We start from the raw sequence: 15,565 nt of genomic DNA, 5'->3' as shown, positions 1-15,565 counted from the left end.
ACGGTAGTAGATACTTTTTTGCTTCTGTAGAATTCTGTATATTTAACTTAATAAAATTAAAGTGCAGGGAGAAAGTCAGTTAAGGACGTCTATGTGTTTTGTAATACGTGGCCTGAAGTTTAAGAATATGTATGGAATTTAGGTATTTACTTATCTTTGCACAAAATGGATAATAGTATATTCCATTTTGCCACTGAAATTATTAACACCTTTCTTTATTTAGAATTTTTGGCATGTTGAAAATGTAACTTTTAGAGAGACTTAAAATTCTTCTATTCGAATGGATAAAGGGCTTAAGTCAATAATCAAGTGATATTATTTCCCAAGATATTAATAAGTATTTCTTTCCCCATGCATTTCTTTTCTAACCATAGACTCTTGATTGGTGAAGTTTTATTTCCACTGTCAATAGGCTGAGAATACCTACAAGTTAAGGAAGGATTAACAACACATTGCTTGATTGAATTTTATATTGTTTGTAAGTTTATTTGACTTGCATTATATGTACTGATTGGAACTAGTTTCTCTGGGTATAGAAATGTGATTCTTGTGGTTCTTTCATATGTTTGTATTCAGTCTGTAAGTCATTCATTAATTCCATTCATAAAATATTTATTGAACATCAGTTTTGTGCCAAACACCTGGCATGGCCTGGTGCTTGGGAATGCAGTTGAATGCCATGTGCTTGCAATTGGCTTTCTATCATCTGGAAGACACAGGAAGTAAACTGGTCAAGAGAAACACGGGGCTCTGTGGTAGCTCTAGCAGGGAAGGACACAACACAGCCCAGAGAAAGTTGGGGAGGTTGACATCTACGTTCAGTTCTGAATGATCTGGAGAAAATTGTCAGGCAAAGGGAGCTGGTGTAGTAACAAAATAGAAGAGATTCTGAGACCTCGGGAGGTGCATCTGCAGAGTAGGGGGAAGGGCTAGGCATTTCTTTCAGTGTGCTGGAAGATGGAGAGTGCGAGGCTGCAAGAGCCAGCCATTCCGAGTCTTATAAGCTGTATTCACCACGTCACTCATGCAGGAGTTATGTGCTCAGCACTGACTGTGTTATGTACCAGGCGTATTGGACACATCAGGAAACAATGCAGAAAAGAACGCTTGCCCTTGGGGAGCTTTTATTCAGGTGGGGAGAGACAGCTGATCAACATGTTGCTGGTGGTTTTGAAAACAGGCCAGAAGCATGTGTAGTCCAAATGGTTAGTGTCAGCATTTGCCAACATCATTGAGCCAAATAAAAGACTATTTAATAAAAATAACTTTGCAATCATTTCCATTTCCAGTCTGATGGCTACCTATAATTTATATTTATTGATCACTCTGTGCCCAACATTGGGCTAAGCAATAAGCATATTGTATTAAAGTGAAATTACAGAAGTCCACTCTAATCAGTATTTCTAATTCATTACACAGATGCACCTTTAGAGGAGAGGGCTTATCTGTAATGTTAGATGAGCAGACTTGAGAGATGACTGCTAAGGGGGGTTCTTCCTGTTTCTGAAACTCATCACCAGAACTAGAATTCTTCCGTGTAGCATCTTGACAATATTACTAAACAGAAAAAAATACTTGATTTTTTTTTTTTACCATGCAAACAAACAAATACCCTACACAGTGATGGAAACTAGACATTTGCTTGTCACTCAAAATTAATGATTGTAATTTAGTAAGTTTTAGTGTGGTGAATACTTTTCTGGTAGAATTAATAAGGAGCAAAGAGAATACTAGAAGTCAGTGTATAGAAGCAGAAGGAGAAATGTAGCTGAGCAAAGTGAGTGAAGAAAGATTTGTTTGAGTTTGCCCTACAGTTGTAAGAGCAATTGAATGAAAATATTCGATGTGCACGAGGTATTTGAAAACTTATTTTACTCCAGCAATCTTAGCCTGATTTGTTTTATTTCCTTTAGAATAAAAGTTGCAAGTGGGTAGGAATTATGCCTGTGAATGTTAGCCTATAAAGGACTGGAAAACTACTCAAGGGTAACAGCTGAAGAGGAAATGGCCCTGTCAGTGTCACGAGCGTGGATGATTGGGCACATAAGGGACCCAAGCAGAGAGAGTGGTGCAGAGGGAAGAGGTCGTAAAGCAAGGAAGCTTGTTTGGAACTAAAATATAATAGCAAAGCAAAAGCCTCGGGAATCACAGAGGTGATATATATTTTGCTTTTAACATAATACAAGTACGCGCAGTTGAAAACGTGTGGGGTTTCTTGCACAGACGTTACCGTCATCAACAGCACACACAATTGGATGTATTTGGAGAAACAGTCAATCTTAGGTTTACTGTTCTCTTTCTTTTCCCATGTCACCAAAGGCATGCATTTCCAAAACAACCCAGATTAAGGCCCAATCATTGTATCTGTGATACAAATATATAGCTGACTTGTTCACACAGAGCAGGTTAAATCCATGCTCCCTCAGTATTAAATTGTAAATAATGACAGGGACCTTTGTCTAAAAGCATCCATAGTGCTTTCTGCTAATGTCCATAAATGTTGATCAGTATCCTAATGTGGTGACAACAGGCACTAGTGATTTGCTCTTACTATGTGCCCGCCATTGTGCTGTAATTTCATGTTTTATCTTATTGCAGTCCATGGGGAATATTTATTTCTCATTTTATGAATAAGCAAAGTGGGGGACAGAGAGGTTGGAAGAGTTTTGACGCATGGGCCGTTTATTGGTTAGTGGTATGTGTGGGACAGTTCTGTCAGCCCCTGAAGCGTGTGACCTAAGCCAGCAGGCCTGACGCTGCTTCCCTGACAGTGCAGGCAGATTGGGCAGGAAAGAGTGTTGCACGTAAATGTGAGGGGGAAGGCTGTGTGTAACCAAAAGTGGGGGTGGAGGAGCCGCACTATGACTGCTGGACTTTCTGACTTTATTTTTTTACATTTTAGCACCCTGTGAAGCTACAATACTAAAGAAAAAACCTTACAAGACAAAAGGTTAAGGGTCACAAAAGTCAAGGGAAAATAACATCACCATCATTTTTTATTAAGGGAAAAGTGAGGCTGGTAAGCATAGGGCTTTTGCACCGGAAGGCACACGTCTGGTGGGGACCCGTTGCCCACTGCCCTCCTGGGCTGGAATTGGCCTCCTCTGTGGAATTCAGGAAGGCGTTTGTACCCAAGTATCTTTATTTTTTACCATCTTTAACAAATTGAAGCAAAATAACATTGAAGCACTTAGGAACAACGTAGAAACAGACTTCAGGCAGAAGGACAGCAGCCCGTATTCTCAGTACTGGATTTCTCGGAAAGACTGTTAATCCAGTTTTCCTGTCCGTTTCCTTTTTGCGAGACCCTGCTTCGGCACTCACTCGGATGCGGCTTGCATCCTGGCTCGAGCGCTGAGACGTCTGGCCGGCCTCTTTCTGTGCGCAGGACGGAGATAACAAGGCCCATTTCACAATGTTTTGGAAGTCTTGAGTATCTGGCCCAAGATTTGATACATGATGGGTCTTCAGTGGGTCCCAGTTTCCTCTTCCTCTCTGCCACTTTCTTGACCTGATTAAGAGAATACATAAATACAAGTTTTGTTCACTGTTGCTGATGAGATTATCATTTTTAAGTGCCAGAAATTGAATGTCTGATCTCACTTCCCTGTTGACTTTCACAAAGGACTGACTTCCCAAGCTCTGCCACCCCGCCCTTCTGTGTGCCACGCCCTCCTTTTTCTCTACTCAGGAGTGTCAAACTTATTTTCACCAGGGGCCACATCAACCTCATGGTTGCCTTCAAAGGGCCGAAGTAATTTTAGGACTGTGTATAGGTAACTACTCCTTAACAGTTAAGCAAGAGCTCGGAGCTGCCGCTGGGCAGAAACAAGGTGCCGGGCCAGATAAAACCAGGTGGAGGTCTGGATTCACCCTCAGGTCTTATGTTTGCCACCTGTGTTCTAGCTGCTATGTTTTTGGAAGACCCTTTGACTTTGGCTGTCCCATGGTCCATGAGCAGTTTTGAAGATCTATCAGTGTCACATTAGGGTGTACTGAAGACAGAGAAGTATTGGATCTTGGGAGACCATCTTGGTATCTCCGGCCTAACTTTGATTCTTTTTAAAGGATGCTGGTAAAGATGACTAGAGTCTAACTCATTCTTTCTCTTGTCATCAGCCACCACTGGCTGTCTTTTTGCTCCAAATCTTCACTGTTCAGTCCAAGTTCACCACTGTGATTGGATTCAGTAGTCCTCAGAGGAGAAAAGAAAGTGGCAACACAGTGAAGCAGGGGTCCTAGAGTTTTAGGAAAGATGTCAGACTTCTCAGATGTGTTGCTCGATTTGAGGTAGTTGATCTGGGAACATCTGCCACCAACCTCCAGCTGGCTCCTTCTCTCACGTGTAGAAAAAACGTGCTCCTGCTTTATCCCCTTGACAGCTCTCAGCATTTTCGTCTTTCAGCTTACTGTAACTCTTGTCCTGGAATCTCTTCCTCCCGAAACTATCCCCTTTTTGTTTTCTTTCATTATTCCTTTGTCCCTGATTCCTTTCTCTGTACGTATAAATGTGAGGATGGATCTTCTACTCTTTTACTGAGTGTCAAAGCACGTTCTCATTCATCACTTACTTCAAGTCTCTTGGGGTCATGTTGAAATTGGGACACACTTCGGGCCTACAAACCAGCACCTCAGTAGGGGATAGTCGAGAGCTTTCCCGAAATTACAGGCACTCAGAGGCAGTTTGCCATCTTCTAAGGCAGCACAACTTCACATTCCTTGTTTTTTCCTAGCCTAGTGTTTTTGTCTTTTGAAATCCACCTCCCTCAACATCCACAATGTCAGAGTCAGTGAACTCTTTCTGTTCCTCTCACCACTCTTTTCTTTCATTACCTGCTTTCCTGTTTTATCCTTGTAAGTATAGACCTGGGAAGAGCTTGGAGTTTGGTGCAGAGTGGGGTTCGGCCTCTGGCTTGATCATTTAGCAGTTGTGTGTTGATGACCCCTTTACTCCAGGATGATGTCCTGGACATTTACATGGCCAGCACATGGCATTTCTGGTTTGTGAGCCCAGACAGTTTTTTGCTCTAAGAATCTGCCTTTCCCAGTTCGCTGGTGGAAAACTTAGCAATTCTGCCCTTTGCCGGGGGTTGCAGTTCCTGGATAAAGGCCAGAAGACGAACAGCCTTCCTAACCATTCCGCCTCCTCTACGGTACTAACCTACAACAAATCATGATCGGTTTGGCATGGCAAGTGCTGGAAGAGAGAAATTTTCTCTACTGAGCCAGAAAATGCAACAGGATCTGTCTGAGATTGATGGAGATAAGCGTTTGATCCACTTTACTCTCTGCCAGAGAACTATTTTTCCTTGACAGCTGGAGAGATCAAAGGTCTAAAACTGTGAATACAGGACGATGAATGTTCTAATATTAATATTATATGAATAATATAGTAACATTCAAGGTCAACATGTCTGATTTCCTGTGTCTGGGACACTGCAGCCAGCCAAGTGCAGAGAGAGGAATTCCAATCACAGGGGTCTTCACTCCAAGCAGACAGGCAGCCATCACCTGCCTGTGAGCAGGTGAGCAGGCCAAGCTTTAATAGCCTGTGATAGATCATGTCAAGAAACAGTGGAACCTGCAGGTTTTGGGAATGGGGGCTAAATCACTGATGAGCCAGTCAGATAAATGGGATTTTCAAGAATTATCGTGGAAGAGATGAAATTTTCTTCTTGAGTGAGAGCAACATGATGACAAGATACGTCACCTATTACCAAGAAGGGGTACATACTTAGCCCAGCTGCGAAGTGTGGTCATTCATATTGTGCAAAAAAATGTCAGGACTTGCAGCTTCTGCAGGGACTCCCAAAGGAAAGATGGAGGAGAAGACTGTGAAATGCATGGTCCTGGCGTTACTGGGTGTGGCCCTGGCCTGGGTCAGAGATTCAGCTACCAGGTGATGGTTCACTTTGGACACTCGTGCTAAGCTCGTTTCAGTTATATGCTCTCTGATAGCCTTTTGTGGTATTTGTTTTCTTATTTTTACTATGGATATATTTATCGATTTTAAAAATTGCCCATCATTGTAGCTTTTTATTCACAAGATATCTTTAATCAATATGTTTTACATTTCTTATTTAATTAGATTTTAACTTCCCCCCATTTATATTCCTCTTATATAAGTTTTTCTACCTTTTATTGTCTGTTTTTATCTGCTTAAGCTGTTGCTCTGTACTTTCCCTCTTCCCCTGGGTAGAACTGTCCATTACGAATCAGAAGGTTCATAGTGTAACAAGTCCTTCTAGCATATAAGGCGCAAACTAAGGCAACATGAATGTTTTCTGACAACAAACATTCATCTTTTTAATTTCGACTTCTAGCCTGAAATACATGGTCTGTAATAAAATGGAAACAGTTTCTCTGAGTCTTACTATTCTCATCTTAACAATGAATATAATGCTCCCTACCTCAGAGCAGTGTAATGAAGATTAAATGAGATACATACACCGAGCACAGAAGCTGGGAATAGATGATTCTTCTAAATCTAATTTCATATCTTCTTCAATTTCTGTAAAAGTCCAGGGATCATCAGTACATAAATGTCTTAAGTGCAAAAGGAAAAGATCCTGAGTTTGGTGTTAAGTTTGAGGTGCTTTTAAATCATTGAAGTGGAGATACCGAGTAGGCAGTTGTAGCAAGAGAAATCTGAGCAACAGGTGTGCACTCAAAGGGGTCTTCAGCATGTAGATGCCCCTCGAAGGTATGAGATTGGGTATGGAGACTCCAGTAACAGGTGGACCCAGAGCCTCTCAACATCAGAAGGTCTTTGAAGGTGTGAATGGAAGGGAATGAATGACCAAGGAATAGGAAGAAAAAGAAATGTAATGGCATCAAGCAAATTTTCAAAAAGAAAAGAATAGTGTGTCTTTTTGTTTGCCATGGGGGATGAGAACTGAACACTGTAAACTGCCTGTAACAATTTAGTTGTCAGGTTTAGGTGACAGGTTTTTCCAAGAGTTTACATGGACGGATCAGGGGCTAGGAAAACCCCACACTCCTCGTCCCCCAGAACTAGGTTATCTTTCCTCTGACCTGGCAAAGTTTTTATCATATATATTTAGAACGGGATTTTTTTCTCTGTGGTTAATAACAGCAGTTGTTTGGACTTAGCTTCATTCCTGTAATAAATTATTAGTTTTGTGGAAGCAGAGGTCATGCAAAATGCCATATAAGTTATACCTAGTAAGTATTTAATAGTTCAGTCTTAGAATCATTGGTACTAACAAAACAAGGCATGTTTGTCTATCCATCTACCATTAGTCACTAAACAGTTGCTGACTTACCAACTCCACACCGTGTGCCAGGCACTGTTCGAGGCTGTGTGATATAGCAGTGAACAAAAGATACTCCCTGTGTACATGGAAGTGATATTGTGGTGGAGACAGATGAAAGAATAAATACATGCATGTTCTGAGTACCTTTAAGGTCTTAGCTTATTTATTCCTAAAAACAAGCACACACAATGTAGATGTTATTGCTAGTCCTATTTTATTGGTGATGGAGACTGGGAGCTAGTAATTCTGTATATTGCCAGGGTCATCACTTCATTAGGGGCAGATCTGGGCTTCAGACCCACGCACTTTGACTCTAAAATTCATGCTGTTAATTACCCCACTCCACTGCAAAGTGTTTGCCACAGTAAATGATTACTGTTATTATTATGAATACTACTTTTAAAATATTTTATTTATTTTTAGCAAGGGGAAGGGAGTGAGAAAGGGAAACATCAATGTGTAATTGCCTCTTGAGCACCCCCTACTGGGAACATGGCCCATAAACCCCTGCATGTGCCCCACCGGGAATCGAACCAGAGACCCTTTGGTTTGTAGGTTGGCATTCACTGCACTGAGCCACACCAGCCAGGGCATTTTATTATTACTACTACCATTGACATTAATAGCAATAGTAATTATTTCTCAACTTAGCCATCATTTATGCCAATTTAGATAGGAAACAGGGACTCAACTAGTTATTAGCAAAAGTAAATTTAAAAGCCCCGGTTTTGTGCTTCTAATCCAGTGTTTCCCCCTTGTAAAGTGCCTCTTTAAGGGTGAGAGAGTAAAGGGAGGAGGAGGAAAAAGAAGGATGGGAGGATGAAGGAATGGGCAAAGGGAAGGGCATATGTGGAAGAGAAGATGTAGGAAGGAAGGAAGCCTGTTTGATTTGGGGTTTTCGATGTTACCAGAGTATGTCTGATTTTTCCATTTTCTGATTTGTTGTATTCTCTAGAGGATATCTTTTAAATAAGTATAGTTCTATGCATCACAATCATTCCATTTCATAGACTAGCAAAATACAGGGGCTGTAAGGCCCTCGCTATTTAAAAGAAAAAGTATTTATTTCGGAAAAGATGTTATTTCTTAACATCCTTTATAACATCCTGTTATAAGCTGGCATTTATACTGGGAAGGCATTGGTTGGAAGATGCACTAGAAGATTTGTTTACCAATAGCTAAGTCTCTGAGGGCGTGTGTGTGTGTGTGTGTGTGTGTGTGTGTGAGTGAGTATGTGTGTGATATCTATAGGAGTGCATACTTACATCCTGGTAATATTGAATTGACTGTATATGCATTTTTGGGGAGAGGATGTTGAACCATTTTCCTGGGGTGGGGAGGTTTTTGTGCTTATATGCAGAGCTGCTCTGGTATAAAGCACCATATTTAAACATCACAAATATACACTAAGCAAGGGACAGATGCACAAGGAATTTAAGCAGAGTTTTTCTAAATGGCAAATAATTAGAGGGGAACAGATGCCTATGGGCAGCACAGGATGAAACGAGGTACCAGGAATTTTAAAAGGGAGATAGAAATGCATATGTAGAATGCAGCCACTCTCAAGGATGTCTAAGCCTAGAGGGTGTTCTCTCCCAAAGTTTCCTGTTTTTGTGGGTTTTGACATTAAATTTTGTTCTCTCTTTACATATATTCCCCCAAAGAAATAGATCTTGCTAATCATTCCAAAGTGGACCAGAATTTCTTTCGAACCTCAGTTTTCAGTGACTTTGTCTCCCTCTCCAGGGCCTTATCCTTTCACAGGACTTCCAGGACGTGACATTTCATGACAGTGTCAGTCCTCATTTATTTATTATTTATGCCCCATCTACTTCCCAAAGGGTTTTTAGGAAGTCTACCAGGAAAAGACACCTACGAACAAGATTCTTTTCTTGATGTGCATTTTAGGACGGACACGGCCCTCCTTTAGAATAACCTGCTGTTAGAAGGGTTGTGTCTACTGCAGAACTGTTCTGTGTGGTCTCAATGTCGAAGAGGAAACAGATTTCCAAGAACAAAGTAGAGAGGAACATTAGGCATCTCCCGTCTTCCTGTAGAGAGGTAGTTTGAACAGCAGGGGCACCGAGCAGAGCAAGTCAGCTTCTCAGCAAAGCTGAGCTGTTGCACCTGATCATTACCCTTCAGGTTTAGGACTTACCTGTTGTGCTCACTGTAACAGAAGAAATGAAATCTCTGTAATTATATTGGAAGGGGGAGGAGATCATGTTTTAGTTTCTTTGATCTTGAGCTAGAATAGGCTCTGCTTTTTGGAAATTTAATTTGAAAGAATCCAATGTACACATCTGCTTTTTGTACTGCAATTTCTGTTGAGCTTGAAAAATAGAAATTTATTAATGCAAATGTGTAGAGTCTGTTCCTTGGGGGGGAAAAATGTTCAAAACACAAGGTGATCATTTCTGCCTATCTGTGTAAGAGTTTTATTAAAATGTTCTGTTTTTCCTCCAGAGTTCAGAGATGAGGGTCTTTGTTAACAAGGACTAAGCATAAAAAATCATAGGACACATCATCATTACTTTAATACTGAAAAGTTTTCAAAGGACAAATGAGATAGTAAGGAGATGAGAGGCATACTGAATCCTTGAAGGAGAAAACGTAAACCATCAAACCATGTTGAGAACATGTTTGAGTCAATGGCAGGGCCCATGCTAAGAGACAAAGATTTCATTCCAAGGAATCCAATCTGCCCGGTGTTCTGTGAACTTGCCTCTGCCTGTCAGTGGACCGGCATGCGGACTTTAGGTGGGACATGTCCCCATCCCAACTCAGCCTGCACTCTTTGTTTTATTTTTGTGCCATTACCTTGAAACTGCTCGTAAATGATATAAATGCTACTTGACTTAACCCTTAGAGGGGCTGGATTGCATGGCCTTTTTTGATTAGCTTTTTCTTGTTCTCAGTGTAAAATTTTCAGTAAAACCTAAAAATGTCACGAGCATGTTGGGACAGGAATCCTTTAAGCTAGGTTGCAGTCATATAGCTGTTTTTTTGGGGGGGGGGGGGTTGGGGACTTTTGATACTTCTTCTCATCTCCAAATGGGAAAAATCAATCATAAATTGTTGAGAGCATTCAATTGCTGGGTAAGCAGTGTCCTCCTAGAGCTGGGGAAGTATCCATTTCCAATTCTTTGAGTCCGTGGAGCTGGTTGCTTATAATATTTGTGCTCTATCAGCAGATCTCAAAAACTTGGTTATAAATAATTACCTAGGCTTCAGAAGGAGTGCATGATTAAAGAATAGACTGAATCAATAAAACCAGTCTTTTTCTTTTCTTTTCTTTTTTCTTATGTGATGAGACTTTTTCCGAAGGTGATAGGTGCACGTCAGTGGTGTATATTGTCGTTCTGTTCTGAATTCTCTGATTACTTCCTTCCCCGCTGAGTTTTTTGTTGGTTAGTTGGTTGGTGTGTTTTGTTTATTAAAGAAAAGAAAGTGCAGAGCCACAATATCAGACTGAATTAGGAATTCTGATGTCAAAACAGGGTGTGTCACCTGTGCTTGTGTCTGAGTTTGGATTTCATTGTGTCGCCAGGATAACCTGTGGCCCTTGCAAATACACAATTTCATTTGGGTTCAGTCATTCCTGGGTAAGTCTGTGTTATTGGATGCCAAAGGCCATGAAATTACTTAAGACACAAAATGTTGAGACAGAGTTGGCTCCTCAGGGGCATTTGAGTAACTAGGGTTTTATTTGAACTAGTTTTGGGGGGCTATGACATGTACTGCTAACCAGGTCTAATGAATTAATTTCTAACATTTTGATCTAATTGTGACTGTCGACTTACACACACCTTTCCTCCTTGCAGGCAAGAAACTCAGAAACAAAATTTCTATATCTAATGGCAGACAGTTGGGGTGCAGCAACCAAGCAGTCACCCTTAAAAATTAATGAGCTTAATGATGGTTAGAGAAGTGACTGTGATGGTGTTTGGAGGGAAGAAGGCTGGACTCTGCCTAAGTGGCACGGCGTGAGCCCCTTGCTTATCTCCCTTCCCCATTCTTGCTTCTCTCCCCCCACCTCCTCCCCTCTCGCCACCCCCTCCATCCTCTCTTCTTCACAGGAGCTAAAACAGATAGGAAGACAGGGCGATTATGAAGACGTCAGTTGGAGCCTAGGCAGGCGAGAGGGGCGCAGCGCTCCAGATGAGGTCCGGGGGGAGCCGACGAGGGTCACTCATGAACGACCGTGTGTGTGTGTCTGACAGACTGTGAAATGGTGCGTTGTTGCACGGCTGCGCTGCACCTGGGCCCTTCATCTGTGATTGATTGGTTTGGTCATGTGTAATGGTCCCATCTGCTCTGTGTTGTGTTTCTTTTTTTACTTATAAACACCGTTCCCAGCGGCTGGGAGAGGATGAGCTATGTTTTGTCATCTTCACTTACACTTTAGCTCAAAAAAGTGGTCAACTAGGTAAGCTCTAAAGTCTATCCAAGTAATGTAGTAGGAGAGCACGGGTTTCCCCCTTCGCTTGGTTTGTGTGTGTGCGTGCGTGCGAGTGGGTGTGCTGTGCGTGTTTGCGCCCTCCTGCGCAAGCGTGTGTGCGCGCCTGGAGTTTTCATGCTGCCTGTTAGTATCTGAATAGTTCATGAACCACGGAAGACCAAAAAATTGCAGAAATGATTTGCACAAATCTGTGTATTGTGACTCTTACTGCAGCGAGGAGTGGTTTTTTTTTTTTTTTTTGTAACGGAGCCAATACTTAATTAAAACCGCTGACATCATGGTGTTATAATTAAGCGTGGCATTAATTAAGCTGGAATAACGATTTTTTTTATTAAGAACTGCTCCTATTATATAAGACTGTTATCTGCTAAAAACAAAATAATTTTAAAGCAAAAATTAATTTTCTCTAAGGGAGCCTTTTTCAGTTTCCCCAGAGTCCGGCCTGAGGACTGTCGTCATCCGGGGGGGGGGGGAGGTGTGTGTGTGTGTGTGTGTGTGTGTGTGTGTTGGGTGGTGTTGGGATGGGGGGAGAGTGGAAGTGAAATTTGTTTTTTTTCACCCAAAAAATGCTGATCGGCTCCTGGCATTCTGATGGCTAATTATGCATCGGAGAGCTTCGACAGCTGCATTCATCATCATAAAATGTAATAATTAATGACATTCCAACAAAGAAAAATATGCAAATGAGGACTCATTAGCATTTTCATATTCAGCTTTGATAATGCTTTTGCTGACAAGGTTGTAATTAATGAAAATTCATGTCGCAGTCAGGAGATTGGATCGGTTTCATTCCGCTCACAATTCCCAAATGCTTGCATTATGGAAAATCGGCGGCTCTGCCAACTTTTCAAGGAAGAAAAAAACACACACACACTAAAAGCACCAGATGCAAATGAATGGTAGGGAGTCTTTAACTCTTTAAACCACCCCCCTAAATTTCCATCATAGGAAACATGTGATGAGTTTTAACCTAAGAACTAGGTTGTTTTTTTTTTTTTAATAACAGCAATGAAAGTACTTTTATTTGTGATCCAGGTATGAGGATTTCTGGCAAACTTTTTTTTTTAATATTAAAAAAAATTCCTCCACCTTTTTCCCTCTTTCCTTTTCCCTTTCAAGACTATTTAAATTTACATAGTAAAACATGTTAGGACAGCCAAGCCCCAGCGTGTTGTGCTCTGTCCTCTCGCTGGCAAATTCACGCCACGACAGTTTATTCATCCACACGCTTTTTGGCGACTCTTCACCACGTATTTGTGCTTAGAGCTCCTGGTGCCTCCCTCCGTGTGCTACTCATAAGGTCGAAAGAAAAGCAAGTATTCTATTTCTCTATTCAGGGTGGGTTTTTTTTCTTTTTTGGATGATAGTTGTTTTCTTAGTGCTTTTTCTGTTTAATCTATTCCCTTTGTGGTTTAGTGTAAGAGTTTGGGAATGTGCCCATAATTCTCTCACTCAACACTTCGGGTTTAGTGTTGTGTTTCAAACGCAATTTTAAGAGACACTGTACAATCAAAATGGATACCCAGAAACCCCAGAACAGAGATATTGACAAGCGTTCAGTACAGAGAGCTATTAATTTATGAACCCTGAGTGTATTGCTTTCAGAATGTGTGGCTGCAGATTTGGCAAAAACCATTTGGTGCCAGCCTGGAACTCCGTTTTGTTGTCCTAGCCCGGAGTTAAACTGAGAGTCCGTCTCGCCCTCAGCACTGCAGAGAAAAACCTCAGTGGAGTTCTGACCTGATTTCGGATTTAATCTTTAGGTTAAAACAATGATTGTTAGTCAGATCTTTTGCTGAGGCAGATGTGTGTGTCTGTGTGTGTGTGTGTCTCTGTGTGTGTGTGTGTGTGTGTGTGTGTGTGTTTAAAGGGGTTTGTATAAGGATTAAGAAAGGGGGAGAATGAAAGCATACGTCTTTATTAAATTGTCAAATTTATAAGCATTTTCACTCTGGAATGATGTGAAACAACTTCAGGCAGTTCCTAAGATGCAGTTTCCTGTTTATATAAAGTTAAATTGTAATTCCCAAAGTTGCTAGCCCAGTGTAAAGAATATAAATATGCCTAGTTAGGGGAAGATCGAAACTTTGATATTCAAGGTCTTGTTTTTTAGAATATCATATAAAATAGAAAGTACCATCAATTATTTAATCAGAAGTTTAAAGTAAATCTTTTTCTCTACTGTGCAATTAAGAATGACTAGATTTTTATTCCTCATTAATCTCAGAGTGCTAAGAGAGAGACTTTTATTTCAATCTATTGCTTTTCCAGCTTTTGTGTTCTCGCAGTTTATACATGAGAGAGAGAGAGAGAGAGAGTGTGTGTGTGTGTGTGTGTGTGTGTGTGTACGTGGTGTGTCCTGTTTGGAGATTATGGTGGCTCCGTCCTTTTTTTTTTTTTAATCTATTGTGTTAAAATAGCAGGCAGAAGAAGGCTTTACTTTTTTTTCTTTAGTTTACTTCTTGTTTATGCAGGCACACTGCCCATCCAGAGGGTAGAGTTTCACCTGTAAATAATCTGAAATGATAGGTTAATTCCGACATTTTATAGAGCTTTTTAATTTTTCTCATACAGTACAACTAAGTGTAACTACTCAAGATAATGTTTCTTTTTTTTTCTTTTAAAACACTTCCTGCTGTGATTGGTTCTTTCCCCCCCGAATCTGTATTTTGGGCTCAATTAAAATCTGTGGCTTTAGGCACTTAGCTGCTCTTGTCAAAACCACATCTGATGAAATCTTTGACCACTACTGACATGTGTAAATGAGGAAGTGATGGCCGGAGTGAAGGAATACGTGTGGGTCTGCAGGTTAGTTTCTGAAACAGATTCTTTTAATTTTATAAGCTCAGTGTTTCACTGGCTTTGATAAACTCACTGTTAGTGTTCTCCTCCCACCAAATTCACAAATGTTTACCAACTCGTACCTTCAGCAGTGGTGCCTGGTATGGTGCTAGCAACCGGAATCCTGAAATTTGGTTTTTGTTTTCAGTGTGGCTAGCCTCTGGTGGCTTATGTGACTGAGGAAACCGGAGACCCCCTTTGAAATGATGTGTTGACCTGTTATTAGGAAACCCCATTATTTCCCAAAGCAGGGTTGGGGGGTTTTGGGGTCTGAAATGCAGAAGGAGTACTGAGGATTGTTTTTCAACAATGATTGTGATCCTACTGTATTTACAAGTTAGTTTTGAGTGCTACCCCCTTGTTTTTATTTCTACAAGTCCTGTGTCGGCACAAATTATTTCTTGAGTTATTTACACAGTAAAAATGGCTGTAGCAGCCCCCTCTCCCCTGGCTTAGTACCTCAAGGGAGCACTTTTAAAGTATTCTACTACTATAGTCTTTGTCAAGACTTGGGACCCTGGTTGTGGCATTATTTATTACTTTCTCTGTTTCCTGTTTTGCACATGTTAATTCCTGTGGGTATTTTCTTCTTAAAGGGATGAGGTTTTCACTGTCCAGCAGCAGCCCCAGTTGCTGCAGTTACTGAGCTCGGAAATAAGAAACCTTTGGGCTAGTCGTTTGCCCCCCCCCCCCCCAGAAGCTGTTGCTGCAGTCAAAGAAAATTGCAACCCCATGACTGAAAATTTTAAAGGAGCTGTTTCAGTGAAACATCCAAAGATTTTGTTTCAGGTATTGCAACAAAATCACCACTTGTTTGCGGCCAGTGAAGCCAGAGTTCCCGGCGTGTCCTCATCCAGTTGCTTCTCGTATTTCCCTTGCAAACTTTCCCATTGGTTGGGGTCTGTGGAGAGATGTTAGTGGCTGGCTGGTGGAAATGTTTGGGAGAACATTTGCGTATCAAAGCAGCCTAAATATTTGCAAAAAT

The 15,565-nt window shown here is 41.1% G+C and overlaps 1 protein-coding gene across 14 annotated transcripts in view; it reads left to right on the top strand.

Annotated features, from left to right (window-relative positions):
- TCF4 (transcription factor 4) overlaps positions 1 to 15,565 on the top strand; it is a 335,412-nt gene that overhangs the window by 135,517 nt on the left and 184,330 nt on the right. Inside the window, exon 1 of one of the 14 annotated variants that reach the window (XM_053664219.1) lies at positions 13,021 to 13,039. The exons of 12 other annotated variants lie outside the window; for them this stretch is intronic. The gene's annotated coding sequence lies outside the window, so the exon portion shown is untranslated. One more of the 14 variants, XM_053664221.1, reaches the window with a different exon arrangement.

Source organism: Artibeus jamaicensis, unplaced genomic scaffold, assembly GCF_021234435.1.
Source record: "Artibeus jamaicensis isolate MK-2021 breed Jamaican fruit bat unplaced genomic scaffold, CSHL_Jam_final contig_354, whole genome shotgun sequence".
NCBI lineage: Eukaryota > Metazoa > Chordata > Mammalia > Chiroptera > Phyllostomidae > Artibeus > Artibeus jamaicensis.
This window is presented reverse-complemented; position numbering and strand designations above follow the sequence as displayed.